The sequence below is a fragment of the Lipotes vexillifer genome, unplaced genomic scaffold (genome assembly GCF_000442215.2).
Source record: "Lipotes vexillifer unplaced genomic scaffold, Lipotes_vexillifer_v1.1 scaffold371, whole genome shotgun sequence".
Lineage (NCBI taxonomy): Eukaryota > Metazoa > Chordata > Mammalia > Artiodactyla > Lipotidae > Lipotes > Lipotes vexillifer.
In genome coordinates, this window is record NW_006786304.1 from 4,599,675 (window position 1) to 4,610,647 (window position 10,973).

The following is a 10,973-nucleotide window of genomic DNA, read 5'->3' on the forward strand; positions in this document are numbered from 1 at the left end:
ACTTTAAATAACATAATCATATCATCACATATGTGTAATCATGAACATCCATCCTCTTTGCCATATTTTATTGGTTGGTAACAAGCCACAGGCTATACCACACTCAAAGGGAGGTGGTTACACAAGAGTGTGAAAACCAGGAGCATCATGAGGGTCACCTGTCCAGCACAGTCTGCCCTCTGGCCACCAATTATCATGTCCCTACCACATGCAAAATACATCCCCCCTCCCAAGGTCCCCAAGAGCCTTATCCCATCATAGTATCTGTTCAAAGTCCATAATCTCATTGTCTAAATCAGGCCCAGGTGTGGGTGGGGCTGCTTGGGTGTATTTCCTCTTGATCTGTCAAAATCTGGCAGGCGGATTCTTAACTACTGCACCACCAGGGAGTCCCGAGATTGTTTTATTTCTTCCTTTTCTTTTTTAAAATATATTTTTATTGTGGCAAAAGTCACATAATATAAAACACTATTTTAGCCATATTTAACTGTACAGTTCAGTGGCACCAAGTACATTCACATTGTTGTGCAACTCTCATCATCATCCATCTCCGGAATTTTTCACCTTCCTAAACTGAAACTTTGTCCCCATTAAACACTAATTCCCCTGGACTTCCCTGGTGGCCCAGTGGTTAAGACTTCGCCTTCCAATGCAGGGGGCGTGGGTTTGATCCCTGGTCAGGGAGCTAAGATCCCACATGCCTCAGGGCTAAAAAAGCAGAACATAAAACAGAAGCAATATTGTAACAAATTCAATAAAGACAAAAAAAAAATGGTCCACATCAAAAAAAAAAAAAAAAAAAGATGGGAACACTAACTCCCCATTCCCCCTCCCCCACCGAGGGGCGTCCCTGGCATCTACCAATGTACTTTCTGACTCTTTATGAATTTGACTATTCTAGGTACCTCGTATATATAAGTGGAACCAAACAGTATTTGTCTGCACCTACTGTATATTGGAATGCATTTTTAAGGTTAACTTAATATATGTCCTACAAACAGATTGTACCTTCTTTTTTTTCCACTCTGCTATACAGTAGGTTCTCATTAGTTATCTATTTTATACATATTAGTGTATATATGTCAATCCCAGTCTCCCAATTTATCCCACCCCCCTCTTTCCCCTCTTGGTGTCCATACATTTGTCCTCTATGTCTGTGTCTCTATTTCTGCTTTGCAAATAGGTTCATCTGTACTATTTTTCTAGATTCCACATATATGCGTTAATATATGATATTTATTTTTCTCTTTCTGACTTACTTCACTCTGTATGACAGTCTCTAGGTCCATCCACGTCTCGGCAAATGGCACAATTTCATTCCTTTTAATGGCTGAGTAATATTATTTCTTCCTTTTCAATGTGTATATATTTTTTTTTTCCCTGCCTTCTTGCACCAGCCAGGACTCTCAATACAATATTGAATAAGAATGGTGAAAGCAAACATTCTTTTCTTGTTCCCAAAATTACATGGAAAGCATTCTGACTACATTAAATATCTGTCTAGATGTCCTTTAGCAGGTCAAGGACGTTTCTATTCCTAGTTTGCTGAAGTTTTTTGTTTGTTTGTTTGTTTTTTACCATGAATGGATGTTCAATTTTGTCAAATGTTTTTTCTGTATCTATTGAGATGACCATGCAGTGTTTATTCTCTAGCCTGTTAATATGATGAATTTCACTGATTGCTTTTTTTTTTTTTTTTCTGTATGCGGGCCTCTCACTGTTGTGGCCTCTCCCGTTGCGGAGCACAGGCTCCGGATGCACAGGCTCCGGATGCACAGGCTCAGCGGCCATGGCTCACGGGCCTAGCCGCTCTGCGGCGTGTGGGATCTCCCTGGACCAGGGCATGAACCTGTGTCCCCTGCATCGGCAGGCGGACTCTCAACCACTGCGCCACCAGGGAAGCCCCATTGATTGCTTTTTGAATGTTGAACAATCTTTGTATTTCTAGAATAAACCCTACTTGGCCTTTTTATATGATATCCTTTTAAATTTATTCTTTTTATTTATATTGTTGGATTCGATTCACTAATATTTTCTTAGGGATTTTTGTGTCTAAGTTCATGGGGGATATTGATTTGTAATTTTCTTTCTTTGTAATGTCTTTTTCCGGTTTCTGGTATCAAGGTAATGCTGGTCTCATAAAATGAGTTGGAAAGCATTTCTTCCTCTTCTGTTTTCTGGAAGAGATTTTTTAGAATTCACGTTATTTCTTCTTTAAATATTTGATAGAATTCTCCAGTAAAACCATGGGCCTGGAGATTTATTTTTGAAAGATATTTAACTATAAATTCAATTTCTTTAATAGTGATACTTATAGGAGCTCTCAGGTTATCATTTTCATCTTTGATGAGTTTTGGTAGTTAGCGTATTTCAAGGAATTGGTCCATTTCATGTCAGTTGTCAAATTTATGAGCATTGAGTTTTTTGCAGTATTATATAATTAATATCTTTTAATGCCTATAGGTTCTGTAGTAGCATCTCCTCTTTCATTCTTTTTTTTTTTAAACTAGTTTTCATTTAATGGTGGTATATGTGTTATTTATTTATTTATTTTTGGCTGCATTGGGTCTTAGTTGTGGCATGTGGGATCTTCGTTGAGGCATGTGGGATCTGTTGTTGTGGCATGCGGGTTTTCTCTTCTCTAGTTGTGGCGTGCAGGCTCCAGAGTGTATGGGCTCTGTAGTCTGTGGCACATAGGCTGTAGTTGAGGCACGCGAGCTCAGTAGCTGTGGCCCACGGGCTTAGTTGCCCTGTGGCTTGTGGGATCTTAGTTCCCTGACCAGGGATTTACCTGCAATCCCCTGTGTTGTAAGGCGGATTCTTTACCACTGGACCACCAGGGAAGTCCCTCCTCTTTCATTCTTAATATAGGTAATTTTTGTCCTCTCTCTCTTTCTCTCTCTCTCTCTCTCTGGTCAGTTTAGGTAGAGGTTTATCAATTGTATTAACCTATCAAAGCGCCACTTTTTAGTTTTATTGATTTTTCTCTACTATTTTTCCCTCTTCAATTTCATTGATTTCTGCTCTATTATTTTTTCCTTCAGTGCTTTGGGTTTCATTTACTCTTCTTTTTCTAGGATGTTAATGTAGAGAGTTCGATTTGAGAACTTCTTTTATAATATATGTGTTTACTGCTATAAATTTACCTCTAAAAACTTCTTTAATTGCACCCACAAATTTTTATATGTTTTCCTTTCCATTCAGTTAAAAATATTTTCTACTTCCTCTTAAGTCTTCCTCTTTGACTCAGGGATTGTTTAGAAGTGTGTGATTAATTTCTAAATATTTGAGAATATCCTAGATATCTTTCTAATATTGATTTCTGTTTCAGTTACACTGTGGTCAGAGGATATACTTTGATATGTATAATTTGTGTGTATGTGTGATGTGTATACTTTGATGTGTATATAATTTTGCATAATTTGAATTATTTTACATTTGTTAAGGTGTTTTTTTTAATGACCCATGATATGGTCTGTCTTGGTGTGAATATTCTAAGTGCACTTGAAAAGAATGTGTTTTCTGCTATTCTTGGGTGTAATGTTTTGGAATATCAATTAGGTCAAGTTGCATGACAGTATTGTTCAAATCCTCTCTATTCTTGCTTATCTCCTGTCTACTTGTACTATTGATTATTGAGACAAAGGTGTTGAAATTTCCAACTATAATTGTGGATTTGTCTAGCTCTTCTTTTAGTTCTATCAGTTTTTTGCTTGATGTTTTGAAGCTTGGTTGGTAGGTGCATGCACATTTAGGATTATTAAATCTTCTTGGTAAATTTATTTTTGTATCATTATATGATGTCCATGGTAATTTTTCTTGTTCTGAAATCTACTTTGTCTGATATTAATAGGATGACTCTTGCTTTCTTTTGATTAGAGTTAGAGTGGCATATCTTTTTCCATACTTTTACTTGTAGACAACTTATAGTTTTTTAATTTAAAAATTTTTAATATATTTTATTGGTTTATATCATAAGTTTCATGTATACAATATAATATTTCAACTTTTGTATACACTACAACATGTTCACCACCAAAAATTTAGTTTCCATCTGTCGCCATACAGTTGACCCCCTTTACCCATTTAGCCCTCCCACCACTGTCTTTCCCCTCGGGTAACCACTACTCTGTTCTCCGTATCAATGTGTTTGTTTTGTTTGATTTGGTTTGTTCAGTTTTTATATTCCACAAGTGAAATCACACAGTATTTGTCTTTCTCCATCTGACTTATTTCACTGAGCATAATAACATCAAGGCCCATCCATGTTCTCACAAATGGTAAGATTTCATTTTTTATGGCTGAGTAGTATTCTATTGTGTATATGTACCACGTCTTCTTTATCCATTAATCCATCAATGTGCAGTTAGGTTTTTTATATATCTTGGCTACTGTAAATAATGCTTTGATGAACATGGGGTACATATATCTTTTTGAATTAGTGTTTTCCTTTTCTTCAGATAAATACCCAGAAGTGGAATAGCTGGATCATATGGTAGTTCTATTCTTAATCTCTTGAGGAATCTCCATGCTGTTTTCCATAGGGGCCACCCCGATTTACATTCCCACCAACAGTGTGTGAGGATTCTCTTTTTTCTACATCCTCCCCAACACTTGTTATTTCTTGTCTTTTTGATAATAGCCAATCTAATGGGCATGAGGTGATATCTCATTGTGGTTTTGACTTACATTTTCCTAATCATTAGTGATGTTGAACATATTTTCATGTGCCTGCTGGCCATCTGTATGTCTTCTTTGGGAAAGTGTCTATTCAGCTTCTCTGTCCATTTCTTTTTTTTAAATTTTATTTATTTTTTAAACAGCAGGTTCTTATTAGTTATCGATTTCATACATATTAGTGTATATATGTCAATCCCAGTCTCCCAATTCATCCCCCTACCCACTCACCCCGCTTGGTTTCCATACGTTTGTTCTCTATATCTGTGTCTCTATTTTTGCCTTGAAAACCGGTTCACCTGTACCATTTTTCTAGATTCCGCATATATGCGTTAATATACGATATTTGTTTTTCTCTTTCTGACTTACTTCACTCTGTATGACAGTCTCTAGGTCCATCCACGTCTCTACAAATGACCCAATTTCGTTCCTTTTTATGGCTGAGTAATATTCCATTGTATATATGTACTGCATCTTCTTTATCCATTTGTCTGTTGATGGGCATTCAGATTGCTTCCATTAGGTTGCTTCCTGGCTATTTTAAATAGTGCTGCAATGAACATTGGGATGCATGTGTCTTTTTGAATTATGGTTTTCTCAGGGTATATGCCCAGTAGTGGGATCGCTGGGTCATATGGTAGTTCTATTTTTAGTCTTTTAAGGAACCTACATTCTGTTCTCCATAGTGGCTGTATCTATTTACATTCCCACCAACAGTGCAAGAGGGTTCCCTTTTCTCTACACCCTCTCCAGCATTTGTTGTTTGTAAATTTTCTGATGATGCCCATTATAACCAGTGTGAGGTGATACCTCATTGTAGTTTTGATTAGCATTTCTCTAATAATTAGTGATGTTGAGCAGCTTTTCATGTGCCTCTTGGCCATCTGTATGTCTTCTTTGGAGAAATGTCTATTTAGGTCTTCTGCCCATTTTTTGATTGGGTTGTTTGTTTCTTTAGTATTCTATTTCTTTTTTTTCTTTCTTTTTTTTTTTTGTGGTACGTGTGCCTGTCACTGTTGTGGCCTCTCCCGTTGCAGAGCACAGGCTCCAGACGCGCAGGCTCAGAGGCCATGGCTCACAGGCCCAGCCGCTCCGCGGCATGTGGGATCTTCCCGAACCGGGGCACGAACCTGTGTCCCCTGCATCGGCAGGAGGACTCTCAACCACTGTGCCACCAGCGAAGCCCTGTTTCTTTAATATTGAGCTGCATGAACTGTTTATATATTTTGGAGATTAATCCTTTGTCCATTGATTTGTTTGCAAATATTTTCTACCATTCTGAGGGTTGTCTTTTTATCTTGTTTATAGTTTCCTTTGCCGTGCAAAAGCTTTTAAGTTTCATTAGGTCCCATTTGTTTATTTTTGTTTTTATTTCCATTACTGTAGGAGGTGGGTCAAAAAAGATCTTGCTGTGATTTATGTCTAAGAGTGTTCTTCCTATATTTTCCTCTAAGAGTTTTATAGTGTCCTGTCTTATATGTAGGTCTTTAATTCATTTTGAGTTTATTTTTGTGTATGGTGTTAAGGAGTGTTCTAATTTCATTCTTTTACATGTAGCTGTCCAGTTTTCCCAGCACCACTTATTGAAGAGACTGTCTTTTCTCCATTGTATATCCTTGTCTCCTTTGTCATAGATTAATTGACCATAGGTGCATGGGTTTATCTCTGGGCTTTCTATCCTGTTCCATTGATCTATATTTCTGTTTTTGTGCCAGTACCATATTGTCTTGATTCCTGTAGCTTGGTAGTATAGTCTGAAGTCAGGGAGTCTGATTCCTCCAGCTCTGTTTTTTTCCCTCAAGATAGCTTTGGCTATTTGGGGTCTTTTGTGTCTCCATACAAATTTTAAGATTTTTTGTTCTAGTTCTGTAAAAAATGCCATTAGTAATTTGATAGGGATTGCATTGAATCTGTAGATTGCTTTGGGTAGTATAGTCATTTTCACAATATTGATTCTTCCAGTCCAACAATATGGTATATCTCTCCATCTGTTTGTGTCATCTTTGATTTCTTTCATCAGTGTCTTATAGTTTTCTGAGTATGGGTTTTTACCTCCTTAGGTAGGTTTATTCCTAGGTATTTTATTCTTTTTGTTGCAATGGTGAATGGGATTGTTTCCTTAATTTCTCTTTCTGATCTTTAATTGTTAGTGTATAAGAATGCAATGTATTTCTGTGCATTAATTTTGTATCCTGCAACTTTACCAGATTCATTGATTAGCTCTAGTAGTTTTCTGATGGCATCTTTAGGATTATCTATGCATAGTATCATGTCATCTGCAAAGAGTGACAGTTTTACTTCTTATTTTCCAATTTGTATTCCTTCTATTTCTTTTTCTTCTCTGATTGCCATGGCTAGAACTTCCAAAACTATGTTGAATTATAGTGGTGAGAGTGGACATCCTTGTCTTGTTCCTGATCTTAGAGGAAATGCTTTCAGTTATTCACCATTGAGAATGATGTTTGCTGTGGGTTTGTCATATATGGCCTTTATTATGTTGAGGTAGTTCCTTCTATGCCCACTTTCTAGAGAGTTTTTATCATAAATGGGTGTTGAATTTTGTCAAAAGCTTTTTCTGTGTCTATTGAGATGATCATATGGTTTTTATTCTCCAGTTTGTTAATATGGTGTCTCACATTGATTGATTTGCGTGTATTGAAGAATCCTTGCACCCCTGGAATAAATCCCACTTGATCATGGTGTAAGAGCCTTTTAATGTGTTGTTGGATTCTGTTTGCTAGTATTTTATTGAGGATTTTTGAATCTATATTCATCAGTGATATTGGTCTGTAATTTTCTTTTTTTTGTAGTATCTGTGTCTGGTTTTGGTATCAGGGTGATGGTGGCCTCGTACAATGAGTTTGGGAGTGTTCCTTCCTATGCAATTTTTTGGATGGGTTTAAGAAGGATGGGTGTTAACTCTTCTCTAAATGTTTGATAGAATTCATCTGTGAAGCCATCTGGTCCTGGATGTTTGTTTGTTGGAAGATTTTTAATCACAGTTTCAATTTCATTACTTGTAATTGGTCTGTTCATATTTTCTATTTCTTCCTGGTTCAGTCTTGGAAGTTATACCTTTCTAAGAATTTGTCCATTTCTTCCAGGTTGTCCATTTTATTGGCATAGAGTTGCTTGTAGTAGTCTCTCGTGATGCTTTGTATTTCTGCAGTGTCCATTGTAACTTCTTCTTTTTCATTTCTAATTTTATTGGTTTGACTCCTCTCCCTCTTTTTCTTGATGAGTCTAGCTAAAGGTTTATCAATTTTGTTTATCTTCTCAAAGAACCAGCTTTTAGTTTTATTGATCTTTGCTATTGTTTTCTTTGTTTCTATTTCATTTATTTCTGCTCTGATCTTTATGATTTCTTTCCTTCTACTAACTTTGGGTTTTGTTTGTTCTTCTTTCTCTAGTTCCTTTAGGTGTAAGGTTAGATTGTTTAGTTGAGATGTTTCTTGCTTCTTGAGGTAGGCTTGTATTGCTATAAACTTCCCTCTTAGAACTGCTTCTGCTGCATCCCCTAGGTTTTGGATCATTGTATTTTCATTGTCATTTGTCTCTAGGTATTTTTTGACTTCCTCTTTGATTTCTTCTTTCTTGGTTATTTAATAACGTATTGTTTAGCCTCCATGTGTTTGTGTTTTTTACTTTTTTTTGCCCTTTAATTTATTTCTAATCTCATAATGTTGTGGTCAGAAGAGATGCTTGTTATGATTTCAATTATCTTAAATTTACTGAGGCTTGATTTGTGACCCAAGATGTGATCTATCCTGGAGAATATTCCATGTGCACTTGAGAAGAAAGTGTAATCTGCTGTTTTCAGATGGAATGTCCTATAAATATCAATTAGATCTATCTGGTCCGTTGTGTCATTTAAAGCTTGTGTTTCCTTGTTAATTTTCTGTCTGGATGATCTGTCCATTGGTGTAAGTGAGGTGTTAAAGTCCCCCACTATTATTGTGTTACTGTCGATTTCCTCTTTTATAGCTGTTAGCATTTGCCTTATGTATTGAAGTGCTCCTAGGTTGGGTGCATATATATTTATAATTGTTATATCGTCTTCTTGGGTTTATCCCTTGATCATTATGTAGTGTCCTTCCTTCTCTCTTGTAACATTCTTTATTTTAAAGTCTATTTTGTCTGATATGAGCATTGCTACTCCAGCTTTCTTTTGATTTCCATTTGCATGGAATATCTTTTTCCATCCCCTCACTTTCAGTCTGTATGTATCCCTAGGTCTGAAGTGGGTCTCTTGTAGACAGATGGGTATTGTTTTTGTATCCATTCAGCGAGCCTGTGTCTTTTGGTTGGAGCATTTAATCCATTCACATTTAAGGTAATTATCGATATGTATGTTCCTATTAGCATTTTCTTAACTGTTCTGGGTTTTTTTTTTGTAGGTCCTTTCCTTCTCTTATGTTTCCCACTTAGAGAAGTTCCTTTAGCATTTGTTGTAGAGCTGGTTTGGTGGTGCTGAATTCTCTTAGCTTTTGCTTATCTGTAAAGCTTTTGATTTCTCCATTGAATTTGAAAGAGATCCTTGCCAGGTAGAGTAATCTTGGTTGTAGTTTCTTCCCTTTCATCACTTTAAATGTATCGTGCCACTCCCTTCTGGCTTGTAGAGTTTCTGCTGAGAAATCAGCTGTTAACCTTATGGGAGTTCCCTTGTATATTATTTGTCTTTTTTTTTTCTGTTCTTGCTTTTAATAATTTTTCTTTGTCTTTAATTTTTGTCAATTTGATTACTATGTGTCTTGGCATGTTTCTCCTTGGGTTTATCCCACCTGGGACTCTCTGCACTTCCTGGACTTGGATGGCTATTTCCTTTCCCATATTAGGGAAGTTTTCAACCATAATCTCTTCAAATATGTTCTCGGGTCCTTTCTCTCTCTCTTCTCCTTCTGGGACCCCTATAATGTGAATGTTGGTGCATTTAATGTTGTCCCAGAGGTCTCTTAGGCTGTCTTCATTTCTTTTCATTCTTTTTTCTTTATTCTGTTCCGCAGCAGTGAATTCCACCATTCTGTTTTCCAGGTCACTTATCCATTCTTCTGCATCAGTTATTCTGCTATTGACTCCTTCTAGTGTGTTTTTCATTTCAGTTATTGTATTGTTTGTTCTTTAATTATTCTAGGTGTTTGTTCTTCTCAGTCTTTGTTAAACATTTCTTACATCTTCTCAATCTTTGCCTCCATTCTTTTTCTGAGGTCCTGGATCATCTTCATTATCATTATTCTGAATTCTTTTTCTGGAAGGTTGCCTATCTCCACTTCATTTAATTGTTTTTGTAGGGTTTTGTCTTGTTCTTTGATCTGGTACATAGTCCTCTGCCTTTTCGTTTTGTCTCATCTTTCTGTGAATGTGGTTTTCGTTCCACAGGCTGCAGGGTTGTAGTTCTTGCTTCTGCTGTCTGCCCTCTGGTGGATGAGGCCATGTAGGAGGCTTGTGCAGGCTTCCTGATGGGAGGGACTGGTGGTGGGTAGATCTGGATGTTCCTCTGGTGGACAGATCTCAGTAAAACTTTAATCTGCTTTTCTGCTGGTGGGTGGGGCTGAGTTCCCTCCCTGTTGGTTGTTTGGCCTGAGATGACCCAGCACTGGAGGCTGCAGGCTCTTTGGTGGGGCTAATGGTGGACTCCAGGAGGGCTCATGCCAAGAAGTACTTCCCAGAACTTCTGCTACCTGTGTCCTTGTCCCCACTCTGAGCCACTGCCTCTGCAGGAGACCCTCCAACACTAGCAGGTAGGTCTGGTTTGGTCTCTTGTGGGGTCACTGCACTTTCCCCTGGGTCCTGATGTGCACACTACTTTGTGTGTGCCCTCCAAGAGTGGAGTCTCTGGTTCACCCAGTCCTGTCGAAGTCCTGCAATCAAATCCCACTAGCCTTCAAAGTCTGATTCTCTGGGAATTCCTCCTCCCAATGCCGGACCCCCAGGTTGGGAAGCCTGATGTGGGGCTCAGAACCTTCACTCCAGTGGGTGGACTTCTGTGGTATAATTGTTCTCCAGTTTGTGAGTCACCCACCCAGCGGTTATGGGATTTGATTTTATTGTGATTGTGCCCCTCTACCATCTCACTGCAGCTTCTCCTTTGCCTTTGTATGTGGGGTATCTTTTTTGGTGAGTTCCAGTGTCTTCCTGTTGATGATTGTTCAGCAGTTAGTTGTGATTCCAGTGCTCTTGCAACAGGAAGTGAGCTCATATCCTTCTACTCCAGCATCTTGAACCAATCTGTGTCCATTTCTTAATTGATTGTTTTTTTGTTGTTTGAGTTGTATGAGTTCTTTATATATTTTAGATAT